The 21,232-nt window shown below is 40.8% G+C and overlaps 1 protein-coding gene across 1 annotated transcript in view; it reads right to left on the bottom strand.

Annotated features, from left to right (window-relative positions):
• POLR3A (RNA polymerase III subunit A) overlaps positions 1 to 21,232 on the bottom strand; it is a 1,593,947-nt gene that overhangs the window by 668,979 nt on the left and 903,736 nt on the right. The gene's annotated exons all lie outside the window — the stretch shown is intronic.

Below are 21,232 nucleotides of genomic sequence, written 5' to 3'. Positions count from 1 at the left end.
CTGCACCACTCCCAGTGTGTGGCCATCCCTGCTGATTTCTGACAAGTCAGTCTTGCTAGAAGTAACTATAAAACAACCCCCCCACTTAGCAACAACTAGACTAAAAAAAGTTTCCAATGCCAATTACAACCTCTTATGTGATATCAAATAGCTTCATAGCCCCTCCCCCACTGATGGAACAGACACCTATGCTGAGTTTTACACCAATGCTTTATACGAGCACATGTAAAATTGCATGGACTCAGCTGTACCAGATAGAACCAAAGCAAGATCTTCAAGGAAAAACAAATCTGCCTGGCGGACAACTGCCATTAATAGGCTATACAACAGGAGAAAGAAATGGCTGTCTGAAAGTAGAAAGAAAAAGTCTCAAAACTGAAAACACTCCTTCCTCAACTTAAACAAGCAAATAAGACTCCTAATGAATTCCACCAAAGACAACTAGGAGTCCAAATAAGCTTCCCTAACTAACAACAACAAGGCATTCTTTAGTTACATCTGTAACCTCAAAGGTAAAGCCCAGATTTGAACTTAATTCATAGTTAATGGTACTACATATACAGAACCTGTGAATATAGCAAACTTGCTGGGTGACAGGTTCAGTGAAAACTTCATTCCCCTGTCCCCACCACATACACCCCAAAGCATCCCTAACACCTGTCCCCCACTGGACACATATACCCCAAAGCATCCCTAACACCTGTCCCCACCTAGTTTCTCTGAGAAGCAGGTCTTAAACATCCTTGCCAAGGCCAAAACCATACCCTCTAAGAGACCAGACAACATCCCGGGCTGTGTTCTACATGGGTTAAAACAGGAATTAGCATCACCATTAAACACGCTTTTCAATCACAGCCTAAGCACTGGCTTCATCTGAGCAGAGTGGAAAACAGCTACCACCATCCTTTTGCACAAAGAAGGTGCATCCACAGACTCCGGAAGCTACAGACCCATTAACCTGACCAGCCTCATCTGCAAGGCCATGGAACGAATCATCACGGACCTTATTAACAAAGATAAGAAATCACCAAATGCTCGACCCCACCTAATTTGGCTTTGTCAAGGGGAGATCATGCCTTGGGGGACTTCGAGACAGTCACAAAAGCCCTAGACGAGGGCAAATCTGTGCATGTGGGCTACCTAGACTTAGCAAAGGCCTTTGACACAATCCCCCACTCGGGCATCATTGATAAACTCACCCAGCTGGGTATCAACCCATATATTGTCAGGTGGGTTGCAAACTGCCTCACTGACAGAACTCATATGGTCAGAATAGGAGACTCCACCTCCTCCAGCAGACCCATAACCAGTGGTGATCCATAGGGATTGGTTCTGGGACCCCTACTGTTTGGAATCTATTTCTCTGAAGTATAGGCTGAAACCAAAGCACTGTGGCTGACAGTTTGCTGATGACTGCAAAATAAGAGCGATCACTGATACCCTAAATGTCAACATCCTGCAAGAAGGTCTTATGCAAACTAATGACTGGTGCCAAAGTCATGGTCTTAAACTTAATGCAAAATATACATCATCCACTTAGGCAAAAGGGTAATGTTCCTGAAAAACCAGAGAGGCCCTTGAGTGGATCACTCTTTCCTCCACGTTTGTTTTTAAGGGTGATGTTCCTGCAAATTACCACATCAATAGCAATATCTTAAGCACAGAGTTTGCGGTGAGAGATCTGGGCACACAGGTCAACAGCAACCTTAACTTCGATCACTATGTCTCCACAGTGGTATGAAGGGCATTTTATATTGCTCATCACATAAGTAAGAGCATTGCCTCCAGACAGAGAGGTTATAATCCCCTGTACTCTTCCTTCATCAGGCCAATAACAGAGTACAATGCTCCCTTTGGTATGTTCCTTTCCAAACTACTGCAGCAACTGAACAGACCACAAAGTTTCCTTACAAAGAAAATTCAGGGTCTAGAAGATCTGTCTCATGATGCAAACAGACAGAAATCATGGTCACATTACTGTGTGTCATACAGACTGCACAGAAGAGACCTGTGCCTAGCATATAGAGCAATTTCTGACCCAGGTTTAATGGAAATGCTGCACATTTGCAAGTCAAATGGCAAACAGGTTACTCACTCAGAGGACCTTAATCTGGTATGTGACATCAACAGAACTTGCTAGAGAGAGAGATTTGTCTCACAGAGGTTGCCCCTCCTTTGAAACAAGCTTCCTATTCATGTTAAACAAAGCCCATCAACCCTATTTAAGCGTAATTTAGATGACTGGATGGGTACCTGGAAATTCACCCCAGGGTTCCACCTGTGTCCATCTTGGACAGGGGCAACAGGTGCTGATGTTAGTGTCTGCTTGAACCAGACACCCTTGGGAACATGGGCTGAACTTGGCTAGGTTTGTTAAGGCCCTGGGGCTGTTAGCCTAATAACCTCTTATGACCCTATGAAGCATATACATATTCCACTTTCTGCCTTCTGTTCACTACATTAATTAGCCTAATTACATGCATTTACTTGTCTAAGTATCTACCCTCAGCTGGTATTCTATGATGTATTAGCTTCTCCAGAGATCTTTCACATTTCAAATAGTTTTCCAATTTCGTTTTCTATCGTACATCCTTGATAAAAGGCTATAACTTCTCCCATAATAACCTTTTAATCCTGTCTCACTATTTGTGGTGGAGTATACAGTGCAGCTGGTGTAAATCTTGTACCCTGCCAACAACCTCCTCGTTGTTATAAATCTTGCCTGCATGCTCTTCATTGGTCCAAAATCTTTAATTCTACATCTGTTTTAATAACTTTCCAGACACTTTTCCTCTGCCCTCCTATTCCAGCAAATAAACCCTCTACATTTTCTCTGCGATTTGGTTGTTTCTTGTAACAATATTACATATGCATTACTGTTGTCAATATAAGTTAGTACTCCCTCTTGCTGACAAAGAAAAAAAAAGTCCATTTACAGTCCAAACCAAAAAACTGTGCCATAGTAAAGATTAATGTTATTCTACTTAACCGATATTCTTAGTTCCAAGCTTGTCCTGCATACTAATCGCTTTTTGTCCGCCTTGTATTTTTCTGTAGTATTGTCTCAAATGAATCTGCTCTCTTTAAAATGCACAATTCCCTCTTTCCCCAAGAAAATATAACATATTAACTATATGCACTATGTTTTCAAAGCCATATAACTGACTTTCTGCTCAAACAGCCTTGTGAAGCCTGTTTTAATATTTCTGTAATTGAGGTTCTGCTGGGCAAAATAACAGCCACTACCAGTTCATGACCTATAACCTGCTTGCTGTATTTTATTTCTAAAGCAGTCCATCTATCCCTTGTGTTGCTAGAGAGCCTGTGAACTTTTCAAGGCTGTAGCTATCATTAAAAGGCCAAGCTTTACTACCCAGACAGAGCAACTCCATCCTCCTACAGATTAACTGAGCTTATCAAGAAACATGAAATTACCTGCCAGGAACACCAGAAAGTCTGTACAAGTATGGCAAGTAAATGAAAGTCAGTAATTTTCTCATTGGTAGTTACAGATCTCAGTGGTTCAAAATTATCTTTCAGTCTACATGCACGTTTTTACATTTCAGTTATAACAAACAAAAGCTTTCATTCAACAAATTTCCCTCAGGCAGCACTTCCAGTGCATCGTCTTTGTGAATCCTACCCTTTAGCTTCTTCTAATCCTTAAAATTTTGCATGCATTTGTCATCCTAGCACATGCATTACCAAAACGGCTTCTATACAGTATTGTCTATTGGTTTCCTGTCAATATATTGACTTCCATTTTTATAATATATTGATTTCCTTTTTTATCAGCCATTTACATTTGGTAAAAAGCAATTGTTTTATGGGGGGGGTTATAAACTGATCTCTCCTTAGTCTGAATCAGAAATCTAATGAGAAAACCTTGCATGTATCTCTCCATCTTCCTGTCAGATTCAGAATCTTGAATCTCTTCGGGAAGAGAAATATCCCTCTTTTTACCATAAACTGTGAGCCAGACCCAGTTAGCTATTCCTGTCTAAGAAAACAATAGGGCCAGCATTACATTGTCAGCAGCAGTAGTCTCAATAGGAATGGGTATTAACATTCTGCCAATATCTTCTCTGTTCCCTCTCCCAGGACCAACAACAGAGTGGCTTCTCCCTTGCCCACTCATGGGACCCTAAAAACCAGAGAAGGGGCTGACTAACCCCCTGAACTGTAGTAGCTGTAGCTGCTGCACCAGAGGGATCTAGAGTAAAAAATTAGTCTGAGGAGCAAAACGCCCACAGCAGAATCACCCGCCTGTGGCTGAGGCAAACTGCTAGCGTGCTGTAGTGGCAAAGGCTGTTTCCTTAACTTTTTGTTTTTGTGGCTGGAATAACCAACCTGTGGGACCAGTAGAACATTTCACTGTCAAGCCGAAAATGGTGCCGCTTTCCCATGAAACTGTGCAACAAAAGCCAGTAAAAATTAAGTCTTTAGAAGTCACTTTTTTCCACACAAAAAAAAACCAGTAAAAAAAATCACAAACACTTTTACTTTCTACGGGCTGACATTTCCTCCACAGAAAAAAATGGTTTTCCATTACTTTAGTCAACTTTAAACAGACAGGGAAAAAAGTGCACTCGTTTAAAAGTACAATACAGTCTCATGACAGTCCAATAAAACACAAACTCCTGGCTTAAAAATAACTTCTCTGAACAGAAAAATATTAAACAATTTTTTGGAAGTTTTTTTCCCCAAAGAAACTTGTCTGCCTCACAAAGGAACAGCACAAACCAACAATCAACCTCAAAAGCCTCAGGAGCAGCATGCTCTTCAGCAACAGGAAAGCTCTTAAGGGCTTGGCATCCAAACCTGTAATTTTAGTCGGCTCAGCTGGAGATGACTACTTAGGTGCATGGAAGGCGCCCTGAAGCCTTGGAAGCTGGTCAGCTTTTGTATCCTGTGCAGGATATAACCCAAAATAGCCAAGGCTACTGCAGCAGTGATCAATATGATGAAGATAGCAAGGTACACACAACTAGTTGGAGACCACAACAGCTATGGTCTTAAGGTGGAAACAAGAGAACTCAACAGAAGCAGGCACCTAGTCTTCATAGGTCAGCGTGTCGTCAAGCACCTCATAAATCAGACATTTAATCAATTTCTTTCTTACAACTAGGCTGCCACAGAAGGACCAGATGTCAGTTTCTGCTGAATAGTATTGTTTTCAACTTCTTAGGATAGTTTCTTTTCAACTCCCCTTTTCTACATGTAATCGAGGTTTCACGTCAACTCTCACTACAGTAGACTACCTCTTATCCAGTCTCTGGATAAATGAATGGCTGGTTAATCAGGAAAATAATCAGAAAATAAATACAAAATAGCATTTATAGGTTATTAATAAACTAGAACAGGATGTGTTGGTATGCACTGTTCTAATGAATATGAAGTCTAAAACTCAAAGGTCTGTCATTTAGCCCAGAGGAGGCAGAAGTGCTGTTCTTCTCTGTTATTTTTAGGTAGGCCTATGGCAGAAATTTGATGGCCGGTTAAACAGAGGCAGGAAAAGAGGGAGTCTACTGTACTTCTCAGTCCAGAGCCTCTCCCCTACCCTTAACAGTCATAACGGACTGCTGCAGATATTCACACAATTCAATTTCTCAGCTCTACGTCCTTGTTTCTTCTTGCCTTTATCCTGTCTCAGTTTGTCAAATCATTATCCGCTTTCCTGCACATGTGACCAGACCACTGAAATCTGTTCACACCAACCACCTTTGCTAATGAGGATATTTGTTCTCTACATCCTACTACTCGATACACTTCACATCCATCACCTCCAGCTTGCTCAGCTGATCTGCCTTCTCTGCCCAGGTTTCTGTGCCACACAGAAGCACTGGTCACAACTACTTTGTACATCTAACTTTTCAGCTTCTTTGGCATTCTTGTGTTACACACTAAACCTGATAATTCAAGCTAGTTGGCTGCAGTACCTCTGATTCTAGCTTTGACTTCATTCAGATTTCATTCTTTTCAGTCACACTTCCCAAACATTTAAAGCTGTTAAGCTACTTCACTATCCCTCCGATCTCATTTACAACTGCTTCTGCTTCCCCGTATTTGCAGCCCCAGCTACTGCCTTGTCTGTACTCTGTTTCATTCCCGTGTGTTTCAGTTTTGCATTCAATTCCCCTATCATTGACTGACATCCCTGTTCAGAATCTGCGTAGTGTCACATCATCTTTCTACAGCAGCTCTGTTGATTCCTCCTCTAAAACCTATTAGTTGACACTGCCCATCACTAGTATGAACAGAAATGAGCTGAGCCATGATGCACACTCACTCCCACTGGGTACCCCTCTATCAGTCTGAACAATGTTTACACTTGTGTCATTGATTCCTTATACAGAGCCTGCACTATTTCTAAGACTTTGAATCATCAAGGACTACCCAAACCAGGTTTCTTGGGACCTGGTCATATGCTTTCTCCATGTCTAGGAAAGACCAGTAGGCCTCCTTCCTCCTCAACTACAGCTCTCCACTTTTTTTCACTGTAAACATCACATCAGTTGTACTCCATTCTCATCTGAATCCAAACTGCTCATCAATCATCATATGTTCCACTTGTGATTTCATTCATCAGTCACCCTCTCCAGCAAGTTCATGCAGTGTGAAGGGAGTCGGACACACCTGTACTTCCCACAGTTCAAAATACTCTCCTTCGATCTTGCATACTGTCACTAGAATGACACACCTGTACTTCCCACAGTTCAAACTATTCTCCTTCGATCTTGCATACTGTCACTAGTCTGACACACCTGTACTTCCCACAGTTCAAAATACTCTCCTTCGATCTTGCATACTGTCACTAGTCTGACACACCTGTACTTCCCACAGTTCAAAACATTCTCCTTCGATCTTGCATGCTGTCACTAGAATGTTGGCTGCAGTTACATGAACATGCTTCTCACTACATACGATGCCATGATAAGCCTCAGGAACCATTTGCCCTAACACACCCTAAACATTCATTATAACTGCTGTAACTCATGAACATGCTTCTCACTACATACGATGCCATGATAAGCCTCAGGAACCATTTGCCCCAACATCCTAAACATTCATTATAACTGCTGTAACTCATGAACATGCTTCTCACTACATACGATGCCATGATAAGCCTCAGGAACCATTTGCCCTAACATCCTAAACATTCATTATAACTGCTGTAACTCATGAACATGCTTCTCACTACATACGATGCCATGATAAGCCTCAGGAACCATTTGCCCTAACATCCTAAACATTCATTATAACTGCTGTAACTCATGAACATGCTTCTCACTACATACGATGCCATGATAAGCCTCAGGAACCATTTGCCCTAACACACCCTAAACATTCATTATAACTGCTGTAACTCATGAACATGCTTCTCACTACATACGATGCCATGATAAGCCTCAGGAACCATTTGCCCTAACACATCCTAAACATTCATTATAACTGCTGTAACTCATGAACATGCTTCTCACTACATACGATGCCATGATAAGCCTCAGGAACCATTTGCCCTAACATCCTAAACATTCATTATAACTGCTGTAACTCATGAACATGCTTCTCACTACATACGATGCCATGATAAGCCTCAGGAACCATTTGCCCTAACACACCCTAAACATTCATTATAACTGCTGTAACTCATGAACATGCTTCTCACTACATACGATGCCATGATAAGCCTCAGGAACCATTTGCCCTAACACCCTAAACATTCATTATAACTGCTGTAACTCATGAACATGCTTCTCACTACATACGATGCCATGATAAGCCTCAGGAACCATTTGCCCTAACACATCCTAAACATTCATTATAACTGCTGTAACTCATGAACATGCTTCTCACTACATACGATGCCATGATAAGCCTCAGGAACCATTCGCCCTAACATCCTAAACATTCATTATAACTGCTGTAACTCATGAACATGCTTCTCACTACATACGATGCCATGATAAGCCTCAGGAACCATTCGCCCTAACATCCTAAACATTCATTATAACTGCTGTAACTCATGAACATGCTTCTCACTACATACGATGCCATGATAAGCCTCAGGAACCATTTGCCCTAACATCCTAAACATTCATTATAACTGCTGTAACTCATGAACATGCTTCTCACTACATACGATGCCATGATAAGCCTCAGGAACCATTTGCCCTAACACATCCTAAACATTCATTATAACTGCTGTAACTCATGAACATGCTTCTCACTACATACGATGCCATGATAAGCCTCAGGAACCATTTGCCCTAACATCCTAAACATTCATTATAACTGCTGTAACTCATGAACATGCTTCTCACTACATACGATGCCATGATAAGCCTCAGGAACCATTTGCCCTAACATCCTAAACATTCATTATAACTGCTGTAACTCATGAACATGCTTCTCACTACATACGATGCCATGATAAGCCTCAGGAACCATTTGCCCTAACACATCCTAAACATTCATTATAACTGCTGTAACTCATGAACATGCTTCTCACTACATACGATGCCATGATAAGCCTCAGGAACCATTTGCCCTAACATCCTAAACATTCATTATAACTGCTGTAACTCATGAACATGCTTCTCACTACATACGATGCCATGATAAGCCTCAGGAACCATTCGCCCTAACATCCTAAACATTCATTATAACTGCTGTAACTCATGAACATGCTTCTCACTACATACGATGCCATGATAAGCCTCAGGAACCATTCGCCCTAACATCCTAAACATTCATTATAACTGCTGTAACTCATGAACATGCTTCTCACTACATACGATGCCATGATAAGCCTCAGGAACCATTTGCCCTAACATCCTAAACATTCATTATAACTGCTGTAACTCATGAACATGCTTCTCACTACATACGATGCCATGATAAGCCTCAGGAACCATTTGCCCTAACACATCCTAAACATTCATTATAACTGCTGTAACTCATGAACATGCTTCTCACTACATACGATGTCATGATAAGCCTCAGGAACCATTTGCCCTAACATCCTAAACATTCATTATAACTGCTGTAACTCATGAACATGCTTCTCACTACATACGATGCCATGATAAGCCTCAGGAACCATTCGCCCTAACATCCTAAACATTCATTATAACTGCTGTAACTCATGAACATGCTTCTCACTACATACGATGCCATGATAAGCCTCAGGAACCATTCGCCCTAACATCCTAAACATTCATTATAACTGCTGTAACTCATGAACATGCTTCTCACTACATACGATGCCATGATAAGCCTCAGGAACCATTTGCCCTAACATCCTAAACATTCATTATAACTGCTGTAACTCATGAACATGCTTCTCACTACATACGATGCCATGATAAGCCTCAGGAACCATTTGCCCTAACACATCCTAAACATTCATTATAACTGCCGTAACTCATGAACATGCTTCTCACTACATACGATGCCATGATAAGCCTCAGGAACCATTTGCCCTAACATCCTAAACATTCATTATAACTGCTGTAACTCATGAACATGCTTCTCACTACATACGATGCCATGATAAGCCTCAGGAACCATTTGCCCTAACATCCTAAACATTCATTATAACTGCTGTAACTCATGAACATGCTTCTCACTACATACGATGCCATGATAAGCCTCAGGAACCATTCGCCCTAACACATCCTAAACATTCATTATAACTGCTGTAACTCATGAACATGCTTCTCACTACATACGATGCCATAAGCCTCAGGAACCATTTGCCCTAACACACCCTAAACATTCATTATAACTGCTGTAACTCATGAACATGCTTCTCACTACATACGATGCCATGATAAGCCTCAGGAACCATTTGCCCTAACACACCCTAAACATTCATTATAACTGCTGTAACTCATGAACTTGCTTCTCACTACATACGATGCCATGATAAGCCTCAGGAACCATTTGCCCTAACACCCTAAACATTCATTATAACTGCTGTAACTCATGAACATGCTTCTCACTACATACGATGCCATGATAAGCCTCAGGAACCATTTGCCCTAACACATCCTAAACATTCATTATAACTGCTGTAACTCATGAACATGCTTCTCACTACATACGATGCCATGATAAGCCTTAGGAACCATTTGCCCTAACACATCCTAAACATTCATTATAACTGCTGTAACTCATGAACATGCTTCTCACTACATACGATGCCATGATAAGCCTCAGGAACCATTTGCCCTAACACACCCTAAACATTCATTATAACTGCTGTAACTCATGAACATGCTTCTCACTACATACGATGCCATGATAAGCCTCAGGAACCATTTGCCCTAACACATCCTAAACATTCATTATAACTGCTGTAACTCATGAACATGCTTCTCACTACATACGATGCCATGATAAGCCTCAGGAACCATTCGCCCTAACACATCCTAAACCTTCATTATAACTGCTGTAACTCATGAACATGCTTCTCACTACATACGATGCCATAAGCCTCAGGAACCATTTGCCCTAACACACCCTAAACATTCATTATAACTGCTGTAACTCATGAACATGCTTCTCACTACATACGATGCCATGATAAGCCTCAGGAACCATTTGCCCTAACACACCCTAAACATTCATTATAACTGCTGTAACTCATGAACATGCTTCTCACTACATACGATGCCATGATAAGCCTCAGGAACCATTTGCCCTAACACCCTAAACATTCATTATAACTGCTGTAACTCATGAACATGCTTCTCACTACATACGATGCCATGATAAGCCTCAGGAACCATTTGCCCTAACACATCCTAAACATTCATTATAACTGCTGTAACTCATGAACATGCTTCTCACTACATACGATGCCATGATAAGCCTCAGGAACCATTTGCCCTAACACATCCTAAACATTCATTATAACTGCTGTAACTCATGAACATGCTTCTCACTACATACGATGCCATGATAAGCCTCAGGAACCATTTGCCCTAACACATCCTAAACATTCATTATAACTGCTGTAACTCATGAACATGTTTCTCACTACATACGATGCCATGATAAGCCTCAGGAACCATTTGCCCTAACATCCTAAACATTCATTATAACTGCTGTAACTCATGAACATGCTTCTCACTACATACGATGCCATGATAAGCCTCAGGAACCATTCGCCCTAACATCCTAAACATTCATTATAACTGCTGTAACTCATGAACATGCTTCTCACTACATACGATGCCATGATAAGCCTCAGGAACCATTCGCCCTAACATCCTAAACATTCATTATAACTGCTGTAACTCATGAACATGCTTCTCACTACATACGATGCCATGATAAGCCTCAGGAACCATTTGCCCTAACATCCTAAACATTCATTATAACTGCTGTAACTCATGAACATGCTTCTCACTACATACGATGCCATGATAAGCCTCAGGAACCATTTGCCCTAACACATCCTAAACATTCATTATAACTGCTGTAACTCATGAACATGCTTCTCACTACATACGATGCCATGATAAGCCTTAGGAACCATTTGCCCTAACATCCTAAACATTCATTATAACTGCTGTAACTTCACTTCAGCTTATCACTTTTCCCAACTTTATTTTCTTCGGTGGACTTCGCATTTCTAAGGTGGGTTCTTATTCTCTCATCATGGGCTACGCACTGGAAAATACAGTTTTTATGGGGTTTTCCTTCAGTTACACTTCTTGATATCCTCTGGACTAGTGAAGCAGGTTGTTGCTAGCATCCCTTATGAACAGTGTTTGATGGCTAGCTTCTTTATCTTTTGTTTTGCACACACTGACAGCAACTGGCACAAAGAAGCTCTAAGTCACTTTCTAGAAGATGGCAGAGGCTGACGCTCTGAAGCCTTATTCTTTGCCATTTTAACTGCTCTTTTAGCTCCCTAAGCTCCTACTAGCAAACTATTCCTTCCCAACTTGCTACATCTTTACCAGCTCCCATTTTTCTGACACTCTCTCATTCTTTTAATAAGTTACTGCAATTCTGCATTCCAAAACTAGCTTTCCTTTTATCTTTTTTCATATCTAATTTAACCACATGTAGGTTTTATCTTCATACATGCTGTTTTTTTAAAGAAACATCTTTATTAAATCATCACATATTACATAGGTCATGTTACATTTATATAAATAACAAACCTTAGCAAAACAATCTCAGTATATTCCAAACTGTGCCGACAACTCTATCTGCAAACATAACGCATCACTTTTAACATATCTAATCGTTAGTCAAGCATTATACAGCTCATTCAAATCCTTTCTTTTAACCCTCGTTCCTCCTCTGCATGTATCGATCCAACACCTCCCATTTTTTCGTATGTAATTTTCTCCTACCCTTTTCTAAAAATCCCAGTTCCAGCTGTGATGATTACTACTACTATCTGCACTACTTCTAGTAAAGTTGGTTTAGACTGATTTTCTAGTAACTGCCTTTTTTGGCAGCCATCATAATTAGACTCAGCAAGGTCTTACTATGTCTAGGCAAGTCCGAGTTAGTACCATAGCGCGCGCACAAAAAAAAAAAAAAAAATCAAATAATTTCCCTAGTCACTCCAACTTGCCCACCCAGCATTTCCAACTGAGCAGTCTGCAGGGAGTCTTTAAAGTCTACCAACCAATTACACTCCCATAAAATATGTTCCCATTTACCTCCTTCTGCCCCATCACACCTCCAACATTTGCTGTCTACCTGTGGAAAAATTCTTTGAAGTCTACATGGGGTATAAAAAAATACTTACATAAACATTTCCAAGTAAAGATCCTAAATCTTATACACTTTGTTGCATATTTGGGAGACATACATATACTCCCCCCTTGCTTCTTTGTGAATTGCTTATCTAATCTCTCTTCCCAGTCCTTCCCAACCTGTTCTGTTTGATCCATATAGTTATGACGCAATAGGTTATGTGCTGTACTAATTATTCCTTTCTTAATAGCAGCTTCTGTTCTAGACTCTGCTAAAAACTCTACCAGTGCTAGTCTTTCATTTAGGACCCCTCTATTTTTTTCTCTAATATCAATCCTTAACATGGAAGGTAATCTTTAGCCTGCAGTCCAAATAAGTTCTCTACACCTTCCCATTCCATTACCTTTCCTTCTCTAGTTATTTGCTCCCAGTACCTTGGTTCCTTTGTCAGCTTTCTCCAATATATTCCTGCTCCCTCTTGCCTACTGCCTGTAACCCTAATTGCAGTCATCTCTATCGTTCACAGGTTGGTACTAGGCTATCGGGCCCATGCAAGCCTAGCCATAACAATTCCCTGGATATTTCTTCCCACAATATTTACTTCTCTGGACCCCTGTCTAGCAAGGCAACTGACATGATCCCCGGGGTGAATTTCCTCTCTCCCATCCAATCATCAAGGTTCCTTTTGAAGAGGGCCAAGGAGGTGCTCTGCTTGACATGTATGGGCAGTCTATTCCAGAGTTTGGGGAATCTCTGGGTCAGGAACCTATCCCTCCAACATGTTTTATTCATTGTGATGACAAGGTTTAGATCCCTGGAGCGTGTGGCTCTGAGGGATTGGGATTTCTTTAAGTGGAGCATGTCCAACAGCTCAGGGTTTGACATGGCCTTGTATGTTGTCAAGCAGAGATCGCCTCGGAGTAGACAATATGCCAGAGTATAGCTGGAGTTTTTTTTAAGACGGTCAGCATATGGCATCTGCTTTAGGCCTGTGATTCTTTTAGTGAGGTATTTCTGTGGCCTTTCCAGCTGTTGTAGAGGTCTTGTGAGGTACATACCAAACAGGGCATTTTACTCTATAATGGGTCTAATGAGGGAGGAGTACAGTGGGACAATGACCTTTTTTCTGGATGAAAATTCCATAGTGATGAGGTGTTACACATAGGATTTCCTGACTGTTGTGGCGATGTGGTTATCAAAAGTGAGACCACTGTCCACCTGTGTCCCCAAGTCTCTCATCACACTTTCGATGTTTAGTGCCCTGCCACCTATGTGGTAATTCATGGGTACCTGTTTTTTTCCAAAGGGGATAACTATACATTTCTTGGCATTAAGCCTGAGCCAATGGCTCTGGCACCAGGCATCTGTTTCTGTAAGGCCCTTTTGTAGAATATCCACATCATTTGGGGATTTAATAATGGCTCCCAGTTTGCAGTCATCTGCGAACTTTGTTAGCCAGAGTCCCTCAGTGTTGGCCTGTACTTCAGAGAAGTAGATGCCAAACAAGAGTGATCCCAGGACTGAACCCTGAGGTACCCCACTTGTCTGGAGTTGGATTTGGAGTCGGCTACTTTTACAGTCTGGGTTCTGTCAGTAAGCCAGTTGGCAACCCATCGAGTGACGTAATGATTTATGCCTAGCTTAGTAAGTTTATCTATGATTCCAGAGTGGGGGGATGGTGTCGAAGGCCTTGGCGAAGTCCAGATAGGCTGTGTGAACTGCTTTACCCTTGTCCACAGCTCTGGAGACTGATTCGAAGAAGTCAATCAGATTCAGGAGACAAGATCGGCCCTTCACAAACCCAAACTGGGTGGGGTCCAGTGTTTGAAGGTTGCCAATGTCTTTGTTTATAAGCTCCATGATAATGCGTTCCATGCTCTTGCAGATCAGGCTTGTCAGACTGATGGGACGGTAGTTCCCAAGATCCAAAGCAGATCCTCCCTTGTGGAACGGGATAACTGTAGCTGTGCGCCACTCAGTGGGCACAAAGCCTGAGGTGAGGCTAGGATTAAACATGACACTTAGGTGAGGTGCCAGTTCATGTAGTACACAGCCTGGGATGTCATCTGGTCCCATGGATTCTGTACTTTTAGCTTTGGAGTGCGCGGTTTCTAACTGTGTGGCCGTGATTATAGGAATTTGGCAATCTTTTGGTATTGAGATGGGCCCTTTAGGGGGTGAGGGGGGGGGTGAAGTTGGCACTAAATCGATCTGCCAGGATATTGGCAATATCCTTGGGATCAGTACATTTAATGCCATTCTGTTGTAGCTCAGAGCAGATCTGAGCATTGCCATTTAGATTCTTGACATAACTATAGAATGCCTTGTGGTTGTCGTTGGAATCTTTGGCAATTTTATTTTCGTAACTAGCTTTTGAGGATTTTATGAGGGATCTCAGCTTCTTACTGAGGCTGGTGAGGGAGTTGTTTTGCATCCTGGGATTTTCCTCTTTTCTGCAACAGTTTCTTCCTTCTGTTGTATAGTTTACAGAAGGGGACCACCAGATTGGCTTCCTTTTTTTGGAGAAGAGCATCTTGTTTCCATTTGGGATGGCACGATTCATGCACGAGTGGATGTGCTCATACAGTGCCTTAGTGCAGGATTCTGCAGTCGAAATTCCAGATCCCGTCTGCGTGGCTGTTGTGAAGTTTGTCACTTCTGACTTCAGTAGCATGAAGTTGGCTTTGAAGAAGTTTTTTAAGGAGGTTTCCTTACTGGGGGGTAGGGGTGGGATGTGGATGTCAAAGGTGATTTGCTTATGGTCAGACCTGACCAATGAGGGGGTGACCACTGGTGTGGGGCACCCATCTCCCATGTTGGTAATGACCAGGTTTAGGATATTGGAGCCCCTGGTGGGCAATGGATTAGTTAATCCAGGGCGTTGGAATTTATGAATTCCAAGAACCGTTGGGAAAAGGAGTTGGTACCCGAGTAGTTTTCCCAATTAATGGCAGGATAGTTGAAATCACCCAGTATTAGGGTGTTTGGTTGTATCTTAATATTTTCCAGTATGTTTAGAAAGGTGTAGTAAGAATCTTGGGGCATGGTGGGTGATCTATAGCAAGCTACAATTTGGATTGCAGTCTTACCTAGTGTTAGTTGCACCTGGAGAATTTCAGATGCATTGTGTTGGGCAACTAGCCTGGAGGTGTGAATATCCTTGGTGAATATGGACACTCCTCCACCTTTAGTGTTTCGGTCTTGGTTTTGTGGCCGAAAAGTGTGGTAAGAGTTGTAGCCTGGTATTGCAGGGGTGCTCTCTGGAGCCTTGAACCAGGTCTCAATTACTGCACAGATATCGATTTTCTCCATTTTTAGGAGTGCCTCGAGAGAGTGCATTTTGAGGTTTAGACTTCTAGCATAGAGTAGTATTACCTTCAGATTTTTCATGCTTGTATCTGTTACAGTGGTGGTTTTGTCCTCTGAACCTTGCCTAAAAAGGCAATATAGGGGTGGCAAGAGCTTTAGCCAGTAACCTGAATCCAAGGGGTGACAGGTGCAGACCATCTCTGGCAAAGCATCGTGGTTTGTCGATCATGTCTTCCCAGGCAGACAAATACTGGATCCCCTTTGAATGACACCAGAAGCTTAGCCAATTGTTGAAGTCAATCATTTTGTCCTTATACTGTGTTATCATTCTGGGCGCTAGGGTCATACCTGCCTGGGTCACATGATCCAAGAGCTCTTCCATGCCTCTCTTCATGTAGTCCAGGGAGGTGCATCTCAAGTCATTCACTCCAGCATGGACAATGACAGAGTCGTATTTGTACTTGTTGTGGAGTGACTTGAGTGCATGCGTTATGTCGCGGATCCTGGCACCTGACAGGCAGCTGACTAATTTTCTTCTTGTTCAGCCTGGTGAGTGAGACATCACTGTGCCTGACTATAGAGTCATCTATGATTAAAGTGTTGGGTACATTGTCTTGCCTTAGGGGCTGTTGTTGGGTGGCACACTGGTGTTGTGAGCTATGTGTCACTTTGGTTGTGACTGGTGTTTGTTTGCGTTTCTGCTTCGGAGGTCCTTGTTGCTTCTTTCTTGTTGAATTATTCTCCATTCCCATTGCTGGTTTAGTTCTTAGAAGACCTTCTGCTACTTTATCAATATTATATTCTGTATGATTATTGTTCTCCTTAAAGGTCGGCATCCAAAATCCCAGTCTCTCTCTCTGTTACTAGAGCTTCCCCCTGTTTCATCATCTTTCCACTTTGAATGACAGCCTTCTGCTTGTACTATGTATGGGAGCCTTAACTGTGTTGCTCTGTAACACCCCTTCAACTTGGGTATCTCAATCCTCCCTGTTCTACTGGGAGAATAACCTTATCTCATATATCACTCTTGCCGTCCTCACCTCCCAGATAAAATCCTTCAGTTCTTTTATTAATTGCTATCCACAACTTCTCTTCTGGTTGATAAAAATATGCCTGACCAGTGTTCAAGACTAAAGGGACTAAAAACATTTTAACTGCTTGTATCTTACTATCAATATCTATATAACAGAGCTTCCATTTTCTCAGATTTTGTATTATCTTTTGTTTAGTCTCTTCCCCATATCCTTAGCTGCCACACCAGTATAATTTTATTCCATACTCCTAAATACTACCTTTTATCATGCACCCATAAATATGGATATTCCTGAACCAATTTGTATGTGGGTACATAATTTACCAAGATTGCGTTTGTCTTTGCTTCATTAAATTTATATACTGAAAAGGTTCAAAACTGTGTCTATGTTCCACAGCACTGTAATGTCCCGTTATGGTTTTGTCAGGTATAAAATAATGTCATCTGTAAATACAGAGATTTTCTTGACTACTATATCAATTATATCCTTGAATTTCTGAGTCCCTTATTTTCTTAGCCAATGGTTCTAAATCTAATGCAAATAAAGGGGATACAGGACACCCCTGTCTGGTTCCTCTGATCAAGCAGAGATTATCAGAGAAGACCCCCATCCACTTTAATTTTCGCCTCCAATCCTTCATGTATCCTCCTAATCAACCTTATAATTTTATCAGGGAAAGCAAATGCTTCTATTGCCCTGCTCATAAAATCTCAACTTACTCTGTCAAATGAATGAAGCTGATCTGATATATCTTTAACCTCTTTAGGCAGTACAGCTACTACCACTTTCTTCCAGGATGTTTTTACACCTCCTCTTAAAATACTGTTAAAACCTTCCTGATCATCAGTTTTTTTCCCTCCTAGCCTCCGAATTTCCACAGGAATACAATCTAATCCTGGTGACTTTCCTGTAGATTGGGTATGCATCCCCATTTTTATTTCATCTCCTCATATCTTGTTAGTAATTGAGCTTCCTCTCCCTCTAGCATTGGCATATTTAATTCTTCCATAAACATTTCCATTTGTACCTTTTTTATTTCCATATTTTCTGCTTTATACAGACTTCCACAGAACTTCCAAAATATTTATAATACTTCTACAGGATCCCTAGTTACCTTGCTTGTAAGAGGTTCCCTAAGCTTGATGACAGCCCTTTCTATTTTCTGTTGCCTGAGTCGTCGTGCTGAGGTTTTTGTGCTCTAGAGTTAATATTTCGCACAACTGTTTGTCATCTCCATTTGAGCCTATGTCACATCTTACAGAACTTTGTTTTACTGAAAACCTTCAAATAAACACACACACACCCAATATCCCCTTAAAACCTACTAACCTAATAACACACACAAAACTGTGCATCTTCAAATACTGAATTTTATACCCTTAATAGGAACATAAGTTCTAAACTGACAGCTACACACAGGTTCGAGCTAAACAGAAAGTAAGCTTATCCATGCTAAGACGCATGGTACAGCCTGTGATTCTATTAAGTTTTATCTGGTTTTGTCTCATCTTTATAGCTTTCCCAGCTGGGAAAACACTTGAATGCTTTTAGAAAACATTTTCTCTAAGCAATTTCCTTTATCAGATTGCCTACTAGTGACATGAGACCCAAATAAATGAATATTTACTAGAAAAAAAAACACCTTATAATATTCAATATTCTTTCATTTTCTCATTTACTTGCTTTCTATCGAAACCTGTCACTATATAAAGCTAAAGGCCTTAACAGTCATTCCCCTATACAAGAATGACAAAAAATACAATAATTTTTCTTTTGTCAATGCTCTTAACCAGATCTTTTTTGTTGTTTTACATCACTTGCCTACATTTCTTAAAACTAAGCAAGAAGCGAGAAGTGAGAAACAAGAAGAATAAACAGAAGTGCCTATTTACCTTAGTATCCCCATTGCACTTAAAAATAACTGAAAAAAATGTATTTTACAACAAGCAGAGAAAATCATGCACCACTTAATACTGTTAAGAAAAAAGTTTGTTTTAATTACAATTAACTCTCTCTCATCTTCTCCTCTCCTGAGTATTTTAACGAACATTAATGACATTAAGTAGGGCGTATGCTTTAGAGTCCCAAACAAGTTTAACAATGTCCAAGAAAGTCCAATATTTCCAGATTCTTTTGTTCTATTCTTGTTCATCTCCATCTCCCAAACGCTGTCTCTGCTTCATCTCCAGTGCACTCTTGATTCTTCTACAAAACTTCTGTGCTTTTTTACCGCTCTCAATCATTTTACGTTGAAACACTGTGAAAAGTTTCACTGGCAGTCTCTCTCTATGGTCTTTATTACTAGAAAAAAAAGTAGCAGAATCTCCTGTTTCACAGCTCACTTTTTGTTGGACAAACTTTTGCATTTCTTCCTTAGCATGTACTTCATCAAAAATGTTTTTGTTCCTCCAGGGAAAAATATTTTGAGGACTGCTGGGTACACCAGCTTGAATATCATGCCTGCCTCTCGGTATTCCCTACTGTAACCATTATGCCACTGTGTCATGTCTGTCTTCATTGTTGTAATTCATTTTTAGTCATTGTTGCACTTCAGTTTACAGCTACACTCTCTTATTTTTGTGTTTTAGCACTGATTTGTATACTGCTTAGACTTTAGAACTTTAAAATACTTCACTTTCTAACTTATCCACAGCAAAGTTTGAGGTTGTACAAGGGATTATCTCACCACTACACACACAGGACACTGAACTGCCACCATTCTTTGGTTAGACAAGGCATGTCAGAACCTTCCACTTCTTGTACCTGCAGGAAGACTGTCTGAATCACTGGCACCTAAAGCAGTACTTCACATTCTGTGCTTCTCCTGGGCAGTAAAGGCAGGGCTGATGTTTATCTATGGTTTATTACTATCAGTTGCATAAGTACATTGATGTCTTTCATGCATTAGACAAACATATGTGAAATATTCTATAATGAACGTAAGGATCAAGAGCCAAACTGTACAAGACCCACAAAAGATCTCAGGGGCAAGGGCAATCAGGGAGGCACATATCACAGCACCCTCCACCATAATCATCTCTAACCATGGGTACAGCACCTTGTGAGAGGAAAAAATACCAAAATGGAGGGAAATGAAAGCCAAACCCAATTATACTTACAAGGAAAGAGAAATTATAGGCTTAATGCTTATGTAAATCTCACTGCTGGAAGCACACAGGAACAGCGCTAGTAATCAAACTGGTATACCCTCAGAAAATTCCCAGAAAGAGGGTGCCAGTATTACACACATTACTGGCTAAAGAAGGTAAGGTTAGGCACCTAGCTCAGAGATTGGGAATTTAATGCAAGATTTACATTAATTTGCTTAACAGATTAACATCTGAAACACGAATTGCAAATCTTTTTATGTCTCCAAAACTGTACAAATCAGTGGTCTATTTGCACATACACTAACAGTTCCAGCATTCAAGTTTGCTCCTGTCTGAAACAATAACCAACACATACAAAATGCTTTAGATATAGAATAAAAAGAAAACAGTTTGTGTTTAAACTTGACAGTTTAATTCTGGAACTTACAAATGGAGAATCCACAAGTTGCATTCTGCTGTTCTGGGGACAATAAAAAAGCAGGCTGCGTATCATTACCAGTATTGCTTTGATACATCACCATCCTGAAGTATTACTATTACTACATGGAAACTCCGCACTAGTGCAGAAGAAAGCCACCTGTACCACTACATACATCATGAGTATGTATAATCAGAGATAAAGCCAGTCCTCCACCTTCCCTGTGGAAAACCTCTTCCCAATGCCCTGCCCCCCACTGAGATAAAGGTGAAAATGTATGAAGCATTTCAGTCTTAGCCAGTATGCAGAGAGCTAGGGGGAAGGATTATTCAGTATGACCTGATTAAAGGTGTGTAATAACTAAATTACACAAAAGATAGCTTGAAGCACCTGCTAAAACTTCCACCTACCCCGAAAGGACAGTGCACATATAATGGTTTGAAAAAATGTATTAGAAATTATTTTCCAACTGGCAGCAGCAGATTCCTGCAGCTAGTGCCCCCCTGAAATCAAACCAAGAGGCTACATTTCACTACATTAAAACAAAAAAAAAGATCCTTTACTTACCTACTGATAAGAATGGGATGAAACTTGATCATTCAAATAAAGTTAATGTTGGCAGAACGTATGAA

The sequence above is a fragment of the Protopterus annectens genome, chromosome 14.part0, assembly GCF_019279795.1.
Source record: "Protopterus annectens isolate FY-2018-M chromosome 14.part0, PAN1.0, whole genome shotgun sequence".
Classification (NCBI taxonomy): Eukaryota; Metazoa; Chordata; order Ceratodontiformes; family Protopteridae; genus Protopterus; species Protopterus annectens.
Note: the sequence above shows the minus strand (reverse complement) of the source record. Positions and strands in the feature narration are given on the sequence as shown.